The sequence below is a fragment of the Coregonus clupeaformis genome, chromosome 10, assembly GCF_020615455.1.
Source record: "Coregonus clupeaformis isolate EN_2021a chromosome 10, ASM2061545v1, whole genome shotgun sequence".
NCBI classification, from domain to species: Eukaryota; Metazoa; Chordata; class Actinopteri; order Salmoniformes; family Salmonidae; genus Coregonus; species Coregonus clupeaformis.
Window position 1 is genome coordinate 49,320,214 of NC_059201.1, and position 19,678 is coordinate 49,339,891.

At 40.4% G+C, this 19,678-nt stretch overlaps 1 protein-coding gene across 1 annotated transcript in view; it reads left to right on the forward strand.

Annotated features, from left to right (window-relative positions):
* The first annotated feature begins 2,399 nt into the window (after positions 1-2,399).
* Positions 2,400-19,678, forward strand: part of LOC123491623 (plexin-B1-like) — a 113,104-nt gene continuing 95,825 nt past the window's right edge. The window contains exon 1 of the mRNA XM_045223063.1: positions 2,400-2,899. The gene's annotated coding sequence lies outside the window, so the exon portion shown is untranslated. The remainder of the gene's footprint in view (positions 2,900-19,678) is intronic.

Here is a 19,678-nt window from a genome sequence, read left to right on the forward strand (position 1 = left end):
CTGACTGGTTGCATCACTGCCTGGTATGGCAACTGCTCAGCCTCCGACCGCATGGCACTACAAAGGGTGCTACATCACTTGGGGCAAGCTTCCTGACATCCAGGACCTCTATACCAGGCGGTGTCAGAGGAAGGCCCTAAAAATTGTCAAAGACTCCAGCCACCCTAGTCATAGACTGTTCTCTCTGCTACCACACGGCAAGCGGTACCGGAGCGCCAAGTCTAGGTCCAAGAGGCTTCTAAACAGCTTCTACCCCCAAGCCATAAGACTCCTGAATATCTAATCAAATGGCTACCCAGACTATTTGCATTGCCCCCCTCTTTTATACTGATGCTACTCTCTGTTTATTATCTATGCATAGTCACTTTAATAACTCTACCTACATGTACATATTACTTCAATTACCTCGACTAACCGGTGCCCCCGCACATTGACTCGGTACCGGTACCCCCTGTATATAGCCTCACTATTGTTATTTTACTGCTGCTCTTTAATTATTTGTTACTTTTATTTTGTATTATTTTATATTGTATTTTTTTGTGTAATTTTTTTGGTATTCTTTCTTAAAACTGCATTGTTGGTTGAGGGTTTGTAAGTAAGCATTTCACTGTAAGATCTACACATGTTGTATTCGGCGCATGTGACAAATACAATTTGATTTGATTTGATTTAAGGCAAAAACGAAAGGATGGTGGTTGGGTGGGTGTATTATGCGAACGTCTAGCAACCTTTGTGTGTTCGAATCTCATCAGGCCAACTTTAGCATTTAAGCAACTTTTCAACTACTTACTACTTGGTGTTTCAGATGCCAAGCTTATGGTCATGTTGCACATCCTGGTCGTAAAACATTTCGTATTATTCTGTATGTAAATCCGAGACACTCTATTTAGTATGATATGTTACGTTTCGTATTGTATGAATTATTTTGTGGATGTCCATCATCCATTTCATATGATATTTTACGAATTACAATTCATATGATATGTTATGAATTTGCAAAAATTTACAATATGTTACGAATTCACAAAACATACAATAGTTCTGAATTTGCCAAACGTATGATATGTTATGAATTCCAATTTGTTGTGGCTAGTGTTAGCTAGGTGGCTAACGATAATGTTAGCTAGCTGGCTAACGTTAGCTACGCTGGCTAACATCAGTTACGCTAGGGCAGGGTTCTTCAATTCCGGTCCTGGAGGGCCGAAACACCTCTGTTTTTCATCCTCTCCTTCTAATCAGGGGCTAATTCAGACCTGGGACACCAGGTGAGTGCAATTAACTACCAGGTAGAAATAAAAAACAGAAGTGTTTCGGCCCTCCAGGACCGGAATTGAAGAACCCTGCGCTAGGGGTATGGTTAAAGGGTTAAGGTTAGGGGAAGGGTTAGCTAAAAGGGTTAAGGTTAGGGGAAGGGTTTGGAAACATGCAGTTGCAAAGTAGCTAAAAAGTAGTAAGTAGTTGAAACGTTGCTAATTACCTAAAATGCTAAAGTTGATGAGATTCGAACACCTAAAGGTTGCGTGTTCGAATCTTATCACGGACAACTTTAGCATTTTAGCTAATTATCAACTTTTTAGCTACTTACTACTTTTGATCTACCTTGCAACTGCATGTTAGCTAACCCTTCCCCTAACCCTTTTAGCTAACCCTTCCCCTAACCTTAACATTTTAACCTTAACCCTTTAACCCTATCCCTAGCGTAGCTAACATTTGTAAATTCGTAACTATTGTACCTTTTGCAAATTCGTAACATATTGTAGATTCATATCATATGAAATGGATGATGCACATCCACAAATGAATACATACCATACGAAAAGTAACATAACATACTAAATGGAGTAGCTCGGCTTTACGTACAGAATAATACGAAATGCGCTGAGACCAGGTTGTGCAACATGACCATAAGCTTGGAATCTGAAACACCTTAGTGGGTTCCTGCCAAAACAACTGCTATGTGGATGTGGCTAAATCGGATCTGAATCAACCCCTAACCTGTTGCCCCTTTAAAGGGGTAATCTGCTGATACTACATTTTTTTGTTGTTGCACAAAACATTCATTGTATATACCCATTGATTCTTGAAGAATATAACTTATAAATGCCTGATGGGCTTAGTTCAAATGTCATACCCCATCCCATCAGAACCCAAAATATAAGCTTTTTTAAACAATGTAGGCTAATGGTAAACAAACACTGTATAGCCTCAAATGTTGATCTCTTGGATGATCAGTCCTTGCATCCATAGCTCTGTCAATGAATTTGAGAGTGGTTACATTTCTCCAGCTCCATCCCTGAGCTGTTTACCAAATCAGTGGCGGGGTCTCGTTTTTGTTGTTGTTTGAACTGCAGATTGCCCCGTTTAGATAACCAAATTGGTTGGCCAGGAGGGGCCCGCCAGTCACCAGGGCATTTCAGCAGTCGGTGTGGCCAAGCCCCTTTAAAACATTACGCATATCGGGGGCTGGCGTATCTGGGGCTGTCGTGAGGTAATCTATCCATTCTCGCCACTATTCGCCGGGCAGGCTTACATGTGGTAATCGTAGAAAGTGCACAGTGCAACATGAGAAAAAAGCTATAACAATAAGATCGCGCACGAGTTGGTTTTAAGCCGGGAAATGTACATGGAACATTGCAGACTTTACTAAAGCTGAAGGTTGTTTGATCTCGTGAAACAATCTTAAACCAGCAGAAAACTAATACCAACCAAACGCAAGTTTGAACGAAAATTGAATTTGCGTTATCCTGACCCCTGGGAACCGTTGTGATTTGCCTGGATTTAAAAGCACAAGTTGCTGACAAATTGGATAAGCTTGCCCCTGACGGCACTGAACTCACTTGCCTTGTATCCAGAACGAAACGGCGGGTCGTGGAATAAACCTCATTTATCTGAATTTAAGGTGAGTGTATGAGGTCTAAGCTTACTGTTACTGCGAAAACCTACTTTTGAGGCTTGCAAAACCCTGTTTCTCAGAAACGTCGTCCATAGTTCCTGCAAATTGGGGTTATCTCCTAAATACGTGGAGTCTAGTGCAAGTTGAATGCTGATTGTGGCCAATGTTACTATTCAATTCATACGGCTTTTATTGGCACGGGAAATATGTTTACATTGCCAAAGCAAGTTAAATAAACAAACAAAAGTGAGAAGAAACAAATTTAACAACATCAACCAAAAACGACTAGAAATTAACAGTAAACATTGCACTCAAAAATGTTGTACAAATATAGACATTTCAAGTGTTATATTATCAGTTACGTACATGTTTTTTTAGCAATATGAAAATAGTTGGTAGTACGAATAGTGTGGTACTACTATCTTAACGTTGAAAGCCAATAGTTAATGTATGGAGTCCAGTTTTGCCATGTAAAATAAGTCCTAGTTTTGAATGTGTAAATACACTTCGGTAATACGAAGGCTACTATCTCTATTACAAATCAATTGTCTTTTCATTAGGCTATATGGTGTGATAAACTTGACCACACTATAGGTTAGCTTTCCAAAACAACATCGGGAGTCTGTGCAAGGGCGAAATTGTGGTGTAGATATTGGTGGGGACGAACTATAGACTGGGTGTCCTGGGGTCCTTCCACTGAGTTATTTTTTGGGACATTTTAAAACGCGTTTCCTGCAATTTTACACAGTTTGACACAACTTATTATGCCTCTCTTGAGGGGTATATGGAGAGTTATTTAGAAAACAGTGGAAGGATAAGTAGAATTTTATTGGGATAACAGATTTATATTTTTAAAGGAAAACAGCTAACTTCCTGCATTTCACCACATTTTGCCATGGGGCAGAGAAACAAATGTGCAGTTTTATAATGCTATTCTACAAATTTAGTCATAAATCTCAGAGAAAATGTTGTAGTTTTAAAACGAATTTCCTGCAATGCTACACTTTGTCATGGGGCAGAGAGAAAAATATGCTTTTATAGCTCATCTCATGCTATTCTTCACATTTTGCAATGAGGATGAGAGAACATTTCACAGTTTTAAAGCTAATTTTCAGCTACATGTTTCAGTTTTAAAGTATCTGTCCAGTGAAAATCTCACTTTAAAAACGTCATATTCTGTTAACTCATACCAAAATAATATTGTTGAATCATCCTAAACTCGTAATTGTGGCCAAAGCATAATTTGGAGAAAAAAAACACTTAAAAAACTCTACATCAAACTTGTATCTCGAACAGACCGTTTAAAAAATGCTTGCTATTTCCTCACAGGGGTTGATGTCATCCTCCTGAGGAGGAGGAGCTGGCCAATCAGCGGTCTACTCACATTCATATTTTTAATGACCGGTATAAGCCCACACCATTCTGTTGTTGGGGTACACCTACGCCATTCCAACACAGAAAAGCTGCTTTTTAGCATACCTAATTCAAATATGTTGGAAGGAATACTATTTCACTCCTGTTAATTATAGGTAATATTTCATAGAAATCTGGAAACTTTGGACAGTTACATTAAAGTTTGACTTTCGGCAAAAATGCAAAAATAAGTTTTAAACTGTAAAACTGATTAATACAACATCATACCAGGTCATTTAATGATTACTTTTTTTAAATGAATAAGGTATTTGGCTACAGAAGTGCCATTTGTTACTGATCTCAACAGCTTCCGTCCAAAAACAAATAGTGTAAAATGAAGTCAACACATACTGGGGGAGTTACTGTCTAGCTACAAGTGGCTAGCTTAGCTAACAAACTAGCTACATCGGTCGCAGCGTGCATTACCAGAATGACACGTCGATGAACCATCAAAGGCACACCCAATTTCTGTTTAAAAATTGAGAAAGAGGAGGAGTTGGACCGTTTTTCATGCCCAAAGTCGACCGTTAAAGTTAATTTCCTGCAATTCTACACATTTTTCCATTTCTTATGACATGTTCATATGCTATCTGGGGGCCCCCCGACATTCAGTTCATTAAACCACAGCGGGCGGTGGGTTATTGGAGTAGGACTGCTTGTTCTGTTTTTACAGCCCGTTTTGTCTCTCTCCGGCAGGCGTCGTTGCTTTACGTTGCAGTCTTTACATTACTTTTCCGGTGGCATTTAGTGTATTGAAAATACTTAATATCAATATCTGGTTTCTAAGTTTCATGGGTATGTATGTTCTATGTTGAAGATGCACATTAAGAATTCCTCTTCAAGAGATCGCAAGAATGGACTTCATGCCTATTCAGCTCTTTGACAAATTGATCCCTAACAAATTCACATGTTTGATATGTTCCACCATTTGCACCCCAGTTTGTGTCTTGACAGATGCAGTTCTATGGAAGATGTCACAAGCTGAGCTACAGTCATGCACCCCCTCTCTCCACAAACACCCACACACAATCCACTCCCATAATAACAGTACCAGTCAAACGTTTGGAAACACCTACTCATGCAAGTGTTTTTCTTAATTTTTTACTAGTTTCTACATAGTAGAATAATAGTGAAGACATCAAAACTATGAAATAACACATTGAATCATGTAGGAACCAAAAAAGTGTTAAACAAATCAAAATAGATTTTAGATTCTTCAAAGTAGCCACCCTTTGTCTTAATGACAGCTTTGCACACTCTTGGCATCATCTCAACCAGCTTCATGGGGTAGTCATGAGGACCGCCACAGGAAAGGAAGACCCAGAGTTACCTCTGCTGCAGAGGATAAGTTTAGTAGAGTTACCAGCCTCAGAAATTGCAGCCCAAATAAATGCTTCACAGAGTTCAAGCAACAGACACATCTCAACATCAACTGTTCAGAGGGGACTGCGTGAATCAGGCCTTCATAGTCGAATTGCTGGAAAGATACCACTACTAAAGGACACTAAGAAGAAGAGACTTGCTTGGGCCAAGAAAAACGAGCAATGGACATTAGACAGGTGGAAATCTGTCCTTTGGTCTGATGAGTTCAAATTTGAGATTTTTGGTTCCAACCGCTGTGTCTGTGAGATGCAGAGTAGGTGAATGATCTCCACATTTGTGGTTCCCACCGTGAAGCATGGAGGAGGAGGTGTGATGGTGTGGGGGTGCTTTGCTGGTGACACTGTCCGTGATTTATTTAGAATTGAAAGCACACTTAACCAGCATGGCTACCACAGCATTCTGCAGCGATACGCCATCCCATCTGGTTTGCGTTTAGTGGGAGTATCATTTGTTTTTCAACAGGACAATGACACAACACACCTCCAGGCTGTGTAAGGGCTATTTGACCAAGAAGGAGAGATCAGATGACCTGGCCTCCACAATCACCCGACCTCAACCCAATTGAGATGGTTTGAGATGGGTTGGATCGCAGAGTGAAGGAAAAGCAGCCAACAAGTGCTCAGCATATGTGGGAACTCCTTCAAGACTGTAGGAAAAGCATTCCAGGTGAAGCTGGTTGAGATGATGCCAAGAGTGTGCAAAGCTGTCATCAAGGCAAAGGGTGGCTACTTTGAAGAATCTAAAATATATTTTGATTTGTTTAACACTTTTTTGGTTACTACATGATTCCATATGTGTTATTTCATAGTTTTGATGTCTTCATATTCTACAATGTAGAAAATAGTAAAAATAAAGAAAAACCCTTGAATGAGTAGGTGTGTCCAAACTTTTGACTGGTACTGTATATATTTATATTTCCTGAGTTTTAAAAAAAATCTCCTAGATTTAGGACAGACACTTCAAAACCTTGTTTCTTATGATAGATTTTTTTACTGTCCTTTTTGCCATTTATGAGTGTTATTCAATGCATTTCTATGGCCAAAATAGTAAAGGTCAAAATCAATACTTTATCAAATACATTATTTTTTGATACCTAAAGAGGTCCTAAAATCTAATAGCTAAATGATTATAATAATATAATATGCCATTTAGCAGACGCTTTTATCCAAAGCGACTTAGTCATGCGTGCATACATTTTTGTGTATGGGTGGTCCCGGGGATCGAACCCACTACCTTGGCGTTACAAGCGCCGTGCTCTACCAGCTGAGCTACAGAGGACCACAATGATCCATTGTATGACCATCTTAAAACAATTCCATATGTCAGCTTAGCACCCCCCTCCCCCAACGTCTTAGACTCTAAATAATTAACCGGTTGTGAGAAGGTTCTTCAGATGGGAGAACGTTTCTTGTCAAGAAAGGCATGTGAAGCCAAATCTAATGGTAAACTGTAATTATTTGAAGTATTGTGTGTTGAATTACTCTATCTGGGACAGTTATTAGAAGGTAAAAGTTCAAGTCCAGGTCATGATGTTTTCTATCACGTAATTTTTATTTGTGTTGATATTCACCAATCCAACAGTGTCATCCATGGCAGAAGAGCCATCAGTGAGAGTGACTGCGTGACCTTTTCCTCAAATGCTAGCCAACTGCTCTTCTTTTTAAGATCATAGCCTTGTAATTTAAGTGACAGATTAAGTTATCGCAACACCATAAGCACAGAAACCACTTGGAATATCCCATCTTGATGTTGATTGCCCATTGGATTTGCTTCGTAGTCTTGGTCGGACCTGGCATCTAATAACTGGGTCATTCCTCGTCATTTTTGTTATTGCATTTTTCCTGATTTGTTTTTGGCCGTGGCTGCCCAAAAAAAACAGCATCCACTCGGTTTGTTTTTACGCTCATCCGCAGATTGTCATTTTTGTGTGCGCTATTTTTGTCTTAGGCTGCACGGCATACACAGCTGTCATTTTTGGTTATTAACGGTTTGGCCTAAACCCCCTTGATAGGCTACAAAGACTAGATAAGTATTTAGCACAATCCATTTCTCTATAAAGCATCACTTTTTTTTGTTTTGGGTAGATTATTAAAAGTTTTTGAGACATTTATGGCTGTATTTCGGCAGCATGGAGATCAAAAGACTAACAGGGCATTAGCTTATGGACGGCTAAATTTGTCTCCAGTCATAAATATATAAAAGGGAAGTTACCTTTAAACAGAGGAGAGAAAGCTGCCAATTATGTCCCTTGGCTGTGGAAGCTCAAATAAACAGTTCAAGCTGGCCACTGTTGTAGGAGGTTGCTGAACAGCACTGCTGTTCATGATTGTGGCTAATTGGGACTGATTTTTACTGAGTGTGTATCAGTCACAAAGAAAGCAGTTACCAAGGCTCAAATATGTGGCAAGTTTTCTTTGCGAATGAGAGTGTCGTTGTATGCAGACATGTGGAAGCTGGCCGGCACCATTTTGCACTGGACCTGGACAGAGTCCGACAAGACAAGACAGATCAGTCTTGACTTGTAAAATGACCCTTGACTCCATGTATAAATGGTACCATTATTTGTTCACCGTTTTACCTTTGGAGATTTGACCTGTCATTACCTGAGCCAGAAATGCAATTTTGGAAGGGTGCCAGGTGAGTAGGGCTGTGACGATACCAGTATCGCAATATTGGTCCTTTTAAAACTTGCTGTATGTAAAATATTGTTTGCTATAGCTTGGAAAATAAATCAATGTGACTGGATGACACAATGATGTTTGTTTCCACATTTTAAATTCACCTTGTGTTTTGTTTCCTTTCTATGATATGTATCGTGATACTGGTATCATCCAGGTCCTACAGATGAGGGCTGAGGAATTTGATTATCTCCCATTTTAACCTTATTCACAGGGAATTGTTTTAGTGGAATTGATATTGTAATTTCAATGACTGTTGATTATGTTCATATTATTCCATTGCAATTTAGGCCCTCACCAGTTTGGCTTGCTGCTCAAAGAAAAATAATGATATGAATTGTACATTAATGCCCTTACAACTGCCATTACCATAACCTCACTTCCATGTTCTGAATATATTCAATATGGGTGGTGATGTATATGCTACTGAAGGTGGATTATTTTATGAGATTAAACCACAGTGGTATAATATGCATGACTGACTACACTAATTGCCTCCAGCTGAGTTAAAAGGGCATCGATACTTAACAGACTTCTGTGAAAGAGAGGGCTCCAGTGATAATGACCCAATTGGGCAGAGCACTCCTCACCTCTCTGCCAGTAAATGGTGCTAGTGTGACCTCAGACACCATGTAACTGTTAGTGTCAAAGACTGAAGGGGGATGGGTGTTGGCCCCCCTTGTTCTCCATGGCTGGCAGCTGTACGGGCTAGCATGAACATGTGGTGTCACCACCTTTCATCAGTCCTACTCCCTCAAACTAGTGCACCTCAGTCCTTCAGTCTGTCCGTCCTTTTGTCAAGTCATCCCCAGCAAAGGCAAGTAGGCGGGCTAGACGCTTTCGTGATTTGTCTTGTTTAGCATTCTTTGTGACTTATCTTGCCGGCCTGGCAATTAACAGGTGGGGAGATATCAAGGACGGGGAGATTGGATAAACTGCGACTGGGTGGCGATGGCAGTAGATCATCAGTGGTGTTGTTGATTAAATGATGTCTTGCGGCAGCACACTCAGTCAGGCCAGAGGTGTCACCACAAAGTGCCATATCCTGTGATGATACGGAGGCACAGAATCACAGCCCTGAACAGTTGAAACGGCTTTGGGTTACCGGAATAGGCCAATGTGTTGATAACGCTAACCCTGCAATGAGGGAAAGAAGGCCACTGCTTGCAACGAGCTGGCTGGATGGTCGCCTACTGACTGGTTTTGGAGGATAATTGCTCTGGTGTGGTTCCCCTCTTAGATATGGTAAAGCCCCTTATCCATCCAAGACTGGAGGGCAATTTCATGGTAACGGAATTATGCTGAGATTCCGATTTTTCACTTTAAAATGTACACCAGTTTAACAAACAAAATAACTCTGGACAAGGACTACCTTTGACTATTTCCACTGAAACTTTTACAAAAACACATTTACAGGAAGAACTGTGCAGATCCAAAGTTTGTTAACATAATAAAACTGAGGGAGACTTTACCGTAATTCTGTTACCAAACTTCGTATCTGCACAGTTTTTCCAGTAAATGTTAATTTTACTTTATAAATTGTTCAAAGTAGTCAATGTTGGTAAACTTGTTTGGCATACATTTTAAAGAGAAAAAATTGGAGTCTTAGCGTAATTCCTTTATCGTGGAATTGCCCTGGAGCAAATCTGTTTAACATGGATGGAAATACAACTTGTTGGGAAGGATAGCCAGCCTTACACGATTCGTGAAGGCTACACTTGCTTTAAAGTGGTCTTGCCCCTCAACAACCATGGCCAGATTAAATACCCTATTTAATTATGTCAGTGGGCATTAACTCAACCTTTATCAGAATGGTCTGGTCTTTTAATGGGGCTTTGCAAGCCAACAGATGCAAAAAGATTAAGAAGAATATACTGGTGGCACAAAGCACAATCCCCCTAAAAGAGGGGGTGGGGTGGGTTTCAGAATCAGATACCCAGTGCCAGACTGACTATTTCAACCATTTGAGATCTTTGGATCTTGCTAGATGGCAGCTATCCGACGATCTATCTCTAGATATCAATCAAAGGCTGCATTTTTTTTGGTAGCAGATAAGGTTCTGGGAATAACCGAAGACAACAGGCTTCCTGCTCTATTACATCACAGTGAACGTATCATTATAGATTATTGTATGTAATGTGTGGAGAAATAACATAAATAAAATGGTAGTTCCCATTAAACACTTGCCCCCCAATCCTCCCTTCCCCAAAACACATGTAAATATTGGACAAAAAAATAGTGCCTTCCTGTATTACACTTATGCTAAAAATTGTATTCTATTATACTGAGCCAGTTACTTTATGTTCGTATTCTTATCTTTTTATTATTTCTTATTGTTGTCGAGAAGAAACCTGCAAGTAAGCATTTCATTGGACGGTGTATACCATGTGTATCCCATACGACTAATAAAACTTAACTTGATCTAGGCTTAATCTTAATTCCCATCTTTATTCATTATTTGGCTGTGGTTCAGGCCATAGAAACAGTGCAAGGGTGCCAAGTTATTCTGCTATGATACTCTGCTAGTTTTATTTTGCTGTTACTTCTTAAGGTGTCCGCATGCTTCCCAGCCGAAACAGTTCAGAAGAGTTCTTGCAAATATCGTGACGACATTATGTGACGTTTTTGTTCGTTTTGGACTTCGGACACACACATTTTCTTCGGGAGGAAAGCTGAAGTTCGTAGCCGAAGTCTACGCCCGTTAGTCAGGTGATTGGTCAAGAGTAGGGATTCTTCAATAAAGTCTTTGTCATTTAACGAGACGACTTGTTTTCATGCAAATTTTTTCATTGAGAGATACTGCACCAAACATCTTAGTTAGACGTAAAATCGCGCGACTAAGATCTCCTTGGAAAAAACGTTAAAATTAATGACAGATTTCTTGGACATGTCTTAGATTAATTCTGACTATTTTGAGGAAGTGTATACTGGCTATGGCGTCTCAAAATGGACAAAAGCACTATTTTTACACTTTTTCTTGTTTTTCAAGCGAAGGTCTTTTAAGGGAGGCTGGCTAGGCGCCAGCCGAACTGAAGCATGCTAACGCCTTTAGTCAGTTAATTTAATCAAATTCAGATGCACAAGGGTAAACACTGCTCAAGAGGCCCCATTTAACATGTTACCCACACCCTCCAGACATGCCCTTGATTCTAATCAGTAGCCTAACCCCATGGATGTATGTTAAAACTTCTGTGATAATTTTTTCAAAAACTTGACTTTAGTCTTAACTCTCATAGGGTTTAATTAGACTGGAAAGCCTGTTCATTATTCAAATATGTAAATAGAGACCTAGATCATATGCAAACTATGAAAACTACGCACAGTGCAGTATCGGCATTCCTTTGAAGCACAACTGAAGTGCCCTATCGGAGTGTGAATTATTAACTCAGAAGGGCACGCTGCATGCTTCCACCGAATGCAGCGTACGAGTATAAATGGTATATGCGTGTGAGCTCCCTCATGAATGGAGTTGGTTAGTGTGTGTCTATCTGAATCCATGTTCAAATTCCGTAACACGAACGTTGTCTTCCTCCAGTTTAGCACATGGTAGGGCGGGTCGACATATTGTGAAGGCCTGCCTAGTTATTCAATTTCGATCTGCATGATGGATCTTAGCGTTCTACTATATTTACACTACCTCTGCATGCCTAAATGCATTTCTCACCCCTGCATACAGAGAAAACGGTAAGGATGTGTGTGGTAGTGGTGTGGGGGGGGGGGTGGTTCACAGCACAGGCTGGGGGAAAAGAGCAAAGCAGTTCCTGGGTTGTTGTTTTTGGTTGCGTGGGGTGTTGTCGCTCTCTTATTCGTTCCTTCTCGTCATCTCTTTTTTTGCGTCACTCTTTCTCTTCCTACTGAATGTGTCCATTTCCCATATCCTATATTTCGCTGTCTCACTCTCTTCCACATTCTCACTCTCACAAGTTCAAGCAGCCTCTTAGAGAATGAAGCCCTTGTGGTGAGATGGTATAGTATGACATGGCTGAGGAGGTCTTTGTCAAAGCCTCGGATGATTATGAGAAGATGAGACCCCCACCTGAGGCAGGTGAAGAGGGAGAACTGGAGACAGGGGAACAGACACAAACACACACGCACAACTAATTGGCATCTGTCTTGTGCACTGCAAACGGCATTCCTTTGGAGGCAACATGTAGAATGGTACATAATCTGCAGTTTGTCAGGCTGTAGTCAAAATAATGTTGATGTGCTCACTAAAGGTGTGTGTGTCTGCCCTCAAGTTTGTGTGCATATTTTGTGCAGGCCATATTTGTGTATTTGCATGTTTTCAGAAGTCAGGGGTAATGTGTGTCCTCGTGAAATGGTGTGTGTTAGCACTGTGGGTCTGTGTTTGCAGCATGAGTTTGCATTCACACACATGTGCGTACTTTGTGTACATGTGTCTACAGGTATGTGCGTGTGTAGAGTTTATTGCTGTGCTTGGCCTTTGCAGTCCCAATACTTATCTGAAAGGGTGGCCTGGTCTCTCTCTACCCTTTCTCTCTCTGCACTGGCTCCTTTTGTTTCTTTTGTTGGCGAAGGTTGAAAAGGCCAGCCAACAAGAGGGGGAACTGGGGCGGAGGGAAGGGATGGAGGGAAGGGATGGAGGGGGGTGAGGTATAGGTCTGGATGCGGTAGGATGGGGGGAGGGATGTGAAAGAAGGGAGGATTCGTGTTGCTTTGCTCTGTCTGTCTGAACTGTGTGTCTGTCTGTCTTTGGGAGAACAGCTGGTGTTGACTGGCTGCAGACTTGAGTCCTCCGCCGAGGGATAGGTAGGTAAGTGGGTGTGGTAGAGGGGGAGTGTCCACCATCTGGAACCCGACCCAAAAACTAGGGCAGAACTTCTCCAAAAGTCAGAACTTTGAAGCTTGAAAAGTTCTGAGAGTTTTTAGTTTTCTTCGGCATCAGTTCACCTCTAGTTTTTTGCCAAAGCTTGACAGGTGGCTATTCACTCGGATATTAAACTGCTCTTGAAACAGAAAATCATCTCAATAACATCAGGGGTTTTTCTGTGGCTTTTGACTCCCTGAAAACAATACACGGGGCATCTGTTATGGTGACATTCGCCAGGTTTTTGTGTTCCTGTGTGGTTTTGGCAGGCCGATAGGCAGGCTGTGTGAAAAGCGGTGTTCGGAATACCGACGCTTCTGGCCGTTGCTAAGTAGGAACTATGGAGTCCTTGGAAAATGGGGAGCACTCTGTTTCCCCAGAAACACCCTTTTTCTCAAGACGACTGCCAAAGCTGGAGCAGTCACCCTTAAACCCACACCCCACCATACATGCCGTGATGATGGGGTGCTAGGGGTGGGACATTCACAGCCTGCATGTGCCCCCCCTCCCCAACCCTCACCTCCCCATGACATTTCCTGCAAGTTCACACTTCTAAACGGTCAAAGGTGAAAGGTTGAGTGTCATCTCTCTAAAGACATGTTACTTTGCTGACAGGGGCTTTCCTCCACGCTGGATTTTTTTCAACACATCAGGAGTTTAATACAAAGCTCCAGTTAATACATTGAAGTGTATATGTGTATGCGTGTGCCCCCGCTCCCAGAGAGCAAGGTGTTTCCTAGCAACCTTTTGCCACTTGTTGCTAAGCTAAGCTAGGACGTACACTGTTAAGGGAACGATCTCTGGCTGTGAGAACATGGCCTCTCTTTTTAGCATTCCCTAGTCTGGGGGGTGGGGGGGCTGGCACAATTACTAATATTATAACTGTGTAACCGACAGTTATGGATGAAGACTGTCATGAAAATAACCATCATAACTGTTTTAAAAAAACACACTGAAAAACAGCTGACTGAAGCTGGACATTCGTGAGGTTGAGTCCGTTTCGGTCGTAACATGGACTCTTAACAACGTGATGAAACTGTGATGCTCCTTGCTGAAACAAGAAAACTAGTCTTTGTTGCCTAGGCACCACCCCACAATGCAGCAGCAGCACACATAGACATAGAATGAATAGAACGGGCTTGGAACCTCACCCTGGCAATTTGACTGGTAAACTCATGGGTACACTCACAATGGCTGCCTGGTATTGTGATGCAATAATTTCCATGTTAATGTAGAATGTTCTGTTAACTGATGTGGCTCATGCAATGGAATGTATTTTTTGTAATGTCAGTTGAGTTTAATCAACAAATCACAGCACATATTTTACTTCCCGCTTTGCTCCTATAGAGGGCTTGCAGTTGCGTCACAAATCACCTAGCAACCACACCAGGCCCCATGTTGGAAGACCAGAGACAGTCTGTTGGAACTCCTCCAATCATCCACATGGCTGGCTGCGTTTTGCTACCACTGGAAACTTTGTGAAGATTACCCATTATTTTGTTTTTCTAAGGACCCAGAAAACGGAGGCAGTGGGAGAATCTATTCAAGTAAAATGATAAACAATGGATCATTAGTTGGCTAGCTTGACGTATTTACCGTTGTAACTCGAAATGGATTTGTAGCTAAGTACAGTGCCTTCAGAAAGTATTCACACCCCTTTACCTTTTCCACATTTTGTTGTGTTACTGCCTGAATTTAAAATGTATTACGTTAAAATTGTTTTGTAACTGGCCTACACCCAATACCCCATAATGTCAGTGGAATTATGTTTTTTTAAATTGTTACACATTTATTAAAAATGAAAAGCCAAAATATATTCAGTCAATAAGTAGTCAACCCCTTTTTTATGGCAAGCCTAAATAAGTTCAGGAGTAAGTATTTGCTTAACAAGTCACATAATAAGTTGCATGGACTCACTCTGTGTGCAATAATACTGTTTAGCATGATTTTTGAATGACTACATAATCTCTGTACCCCACACATACAATTATCTGTATGGTCCCTCAGTCAAGCAGTGAATTTCAAGCACATATTCAACCACAAAGACCAGGGAGGTTTTCCAATGCCTTGCAAAGAAGGGCACTTATTGGTAGATGGGTAAAAAAAAAGCAGACCATGAATATCCCTTTGAGCATGGTGAAGTTGTTAATTACACTTTTGATGGTGTATCAATACACCCAGTCACTACAAAGATACAGGCGTCCTTCCTAACTCAGTTGCTGGAGAGGAAGGAAACCGCTCAGAGATTTCACCATGAGGCCAATGGTGACTTTAAAACAGTTACAGAGTTTAATGGCTGTGATAGGGGAAAACTAAGGCTGGATCAACATTGTAGTAACGCCACAATACTAACCTAATTGACAGAGTGAAAAGAAGGAAGCCTGTACAGAATACAAATATTACAAAACATGGATCTTGTTTGCAACAAGGCACTAAAGTAATTCTGCAAAAAATGTGGCAAAGTAATTCACTTTTTCAAGCATAGTGGTGGCTGCGTCATTATGGGTATGCTTGTAATCGTTAAGGACTTGAGAGTTTTTCAGGATAAAAAAGAAACGGAATGGAGCTAAGCACAGGGAAAATCCTAGAGGAAAATCTGGTTCAGTCTGCGTTCCACCAGACACTGGGAGATTAATTCACCTTTCAGCAGGACAATAACCTGACACACTGGCGTTGCTTACCAAGAAGATAGTGAATGTCCCTGAGTTACAGTTTTGACTTAAATCTACTTAAATCTATGGCAAGACCTGAAAATGGATGTGTAGCAATGATCAACAACCAATTTCACAGAGCTTAAAGAATTTTTAAAAGAATAATGGGCAAATGTTGCACAACCCAGGTGTGGAAAGCTCTTAGAAATTTACCCAGAAAGACTCACAGCTGTAATCGCTGCCAAAGGTGCTTCTGCAAAGAATTGACTCAGGGGTGTGAATACTTATGTAAATTAGGTATTTCTGTATTTCATTTGAAATAAATTGGCTAAAATTGCTAAAAACATGTTTTCACTGTCATTATGGGGTATTATGTGTAGGTGTGTGAGAAATCAATTTCATCCATTTTAGAATATAGGCTGTAACACAATAAAATGTGGAATAAGAATGAATACTTTCTCAAGGCACAATAGCTAGCAAAACAGCCATGGAAGAGGGTGAAAGGATTAGTTAGCAGTTCCAGCTGTCAGAGAACGGTGAGTAGGCTTCTCTGGATAGGGCAGGTAACTTTGAGGGAGGACATTATGAAAATATTCTCCAGTTCCTGTCCCCAACGAGAAACTGAGGACAGAGATATAGCAACATAATATTCAGTGCTGTCTAATTTGAGTATAATGCAGCCTGTTTCTTTGTGATCTTTTATGTACTCAGATACAGAGAGCTGTGAAACCCTGTCTGCAGATAGAGGTCCCAATGAATGCCCCAAGAGAATAAGGGTACATCATACTTTTCATACCATGGATTATATGTGTACCTATGTTAGCAAATTTTGTTAACAAAAATACAGTTTAAAAGTCACACAGAATGTGTAAACCTATTACAACTAGAGCAGGCCAACCCTGCTGAGTGTGCAGGCTTCTGTTCCAGCCCAGCACTAACACACCGAATTCAATTTATCAAACCTAATTAGTTGATAATTAAGTGTGCTATTGCTGTGATTAGTGTGCTATCAGGGATCAGTGGAGGAAGGTTGGCAACCTCTGGTATGGACTTTTTTTTGTTCACCTGAAATTATGCTTTAGTAATAATAGCCTACTTGTTACTAAGATGTCTAACCTTTTCCAAATGAGTTAGCTTACTTGTACACTATGAAATTATATTAAATAGTGTTGATTATTTTGAAGTGAAGTGTTTTAAACTTGTTTTAATTGTTAACTTAAAACTATTAAAGATGAACTAGTGTCAATGTTGATAGATCACAATCCTGCAATAGAGGGGAAGGGAATCTCTCTAATTTGTCTGTGTTTCTCTGTTGTATTCTGAACTGAACACTACTTTATTGTTCAATTGTAAGCTCTCCAATTAGTTGTATTTGATTTTCACTCTTTTTTTCAGAATATCAGCCATGTGAACCCATTTTGCAGCTGATAATGGCAGGCAAAACCAATGCAGCCATAGGCCTACAGCAGTGGTTCCCAACTCCAGTCGTTGAGTACCCCCAACAACACACATTTTTGTTGTAGCCCGGACAAACAAACCTGATTCAACTCAGAGGGCCTGATGATTAGTTGACAAGTTGAATCAGGTCTGCTTGTCTGGGGCTATAATAAATATGTGTACTGTTGGGGGTACTCTTGGGTTGGGAACCAATGGCCTACAGTATGATGGCATTTGTCTTATGGGTATTTGCAATGCATCCCTTGACATTTTGCATCTGAAGGAGAGAATAGCTTAACTCCCACATTATTTACATATTGTTGAGCTATATGTTCTCAATTTTAAAACGATACCAGTAGACGATGTATTTGAGACTAATCATTATACTAGATTTTGTACATGCCTTGTGCTGACATGAAATTGTTTAGTGCAAATTCAACCCTAGGTGGTGAAATGTCTGGAAGCAGGAGATGATGGGATCCTTAGCTTAAAACATACAACTACTACTACCAAGTTCAATGCCAGATACCTTTCTCCCAGAAGGTCTGAGTGGCACTTGGAGGTGCCACTGTGATAATGAAGATGGTTTGCCTAAGACTACCACAACAATTACATTGTCTATGCTAAATGTGTTTAAATTGTAAAAGAAAGAATAGTTAGTTATAAGTACATTGTGTTCAATGGGGCAAAGCAGAGATGACGACACAAAATACTTTTCATTTCACCAATACAACAATAAAGCATATTATTGAGGTACGGTATGGTTACAATATCATAAATAATAGTATTTTACATGTTCCAAATACATACGGTTTAATGGGGCACTTTTGTCATGACAAGGTGAAGGTGCTCTTTACTCAAGTGTCACAACAGAATCATTCAGATTGACCAAAGCACAGCATATGACAACCATCTTGTATTACTGAGGGATGCCTCCTTTCATATCTGGAAAAGGACAATGTAGTGAAGGAGAAACTGATGCTGCTGCAGCATTGCTCATCTTCACAGTGGAGTCCAATCGACATGGGTGACTTGATAGAGGTCAGCTGGTGAACCTACAGTACACAAACAAATGAGAAGCACACCTGATGTTAGAATATCACTTCAGGTCACCTTTACCATCAGGGCTCATGCTTGTTTGGTTGTGTTTAATTCATTCGGGTGTTTTAGTATTATATAAAGATGAAATCTATTGTTGGTTCTGGAACAACCAATAGTCAACACATCAGGTTGTCCTATCCCATTGAGGCCTTTGTCCTATGCTCTAATGTCCATACATTTTCCCTCTTATGAATAAAGTTCAACAAATTATCATTGGGTCAGTGCCACTGGAGTTTTCAGGCTAAATGGATGTCATATTGTACAATTTGTGTCTCCCCTTTTCATGGTTATGGCTAGAAGGGATCCAGCTTTGGTGAAATTAACGTCAGATTTGACTTTTTGTAGCAGGTTAGGAGAATTTTAGGTTAAGGTTAGGAACTTTTGAAGTTAATTTGACAACTGGATCCCTTCTAGCCATGACCCCTTTTCATAGGCCGAGATTACATGGTTGCGTTCAAGACAAGGTTGTTTTTATTGATCTGTTATCAGTGTAAGCAGAGTAGGGCTAGGCTACCGTCATATTAAAATGATTCTGCTAATGTCTCCAGTCATATAAAGTGTAGTAGAATTTCGTGAAATGTTTATCAAAGGCCACATTTTTCCCGTGTAAAGGAACGAAACATCTCTGAAATAGCCTATAAGGCTATGCCACTACACGCTTATTAATAGCCTAAATTATCACTATCCAATCTACTCATCACATTAGGGATAGTAGGCTTACATTAGTCTGCAAATGCAATGATAGATGCATGCAATCCTTTGTTATAAAGGTGCATTTTATGGTGAAAAAATTGCTTCCCCAAAACATGAAACTCGCGTGCCGCCTACGTAAGAGACTTGCTAATAGTTAGACTACAAGCTATCTAGCGAACTAATGTGGGCTAACTTAGTCTTGTTGTTAACACCTGGTTAGCATAACAGCTAAGCTAAACTCAAAATCGATCAGAAAACCAGTGGGTTCAGGTCTTGACGGGAAAAAAGGTTTCTAAGCTTTTCTGACAGTTCTTGAGTCTTATCTCGTTGGTGTTGTATGATTGCGGGGAACCTGTAAAATACACTGCTCAAAAAAATAAAGGGAACACTAAAATAACACATCCTAGATCTGAATGAATGAAATCTTATTAAATACTTTTTTCTTTACATAGTTGAATGTGCTGACAACAAAATCACACAAAAATTATCAATGGAAATCAAATTGATCAACCCATGGAGGTCTGGATTTGGAGTCACCCTCAATATTAAAGTGGACCACACTACAGGCTGATCCAACTTTGATGTAATGTCCTTAAAACAA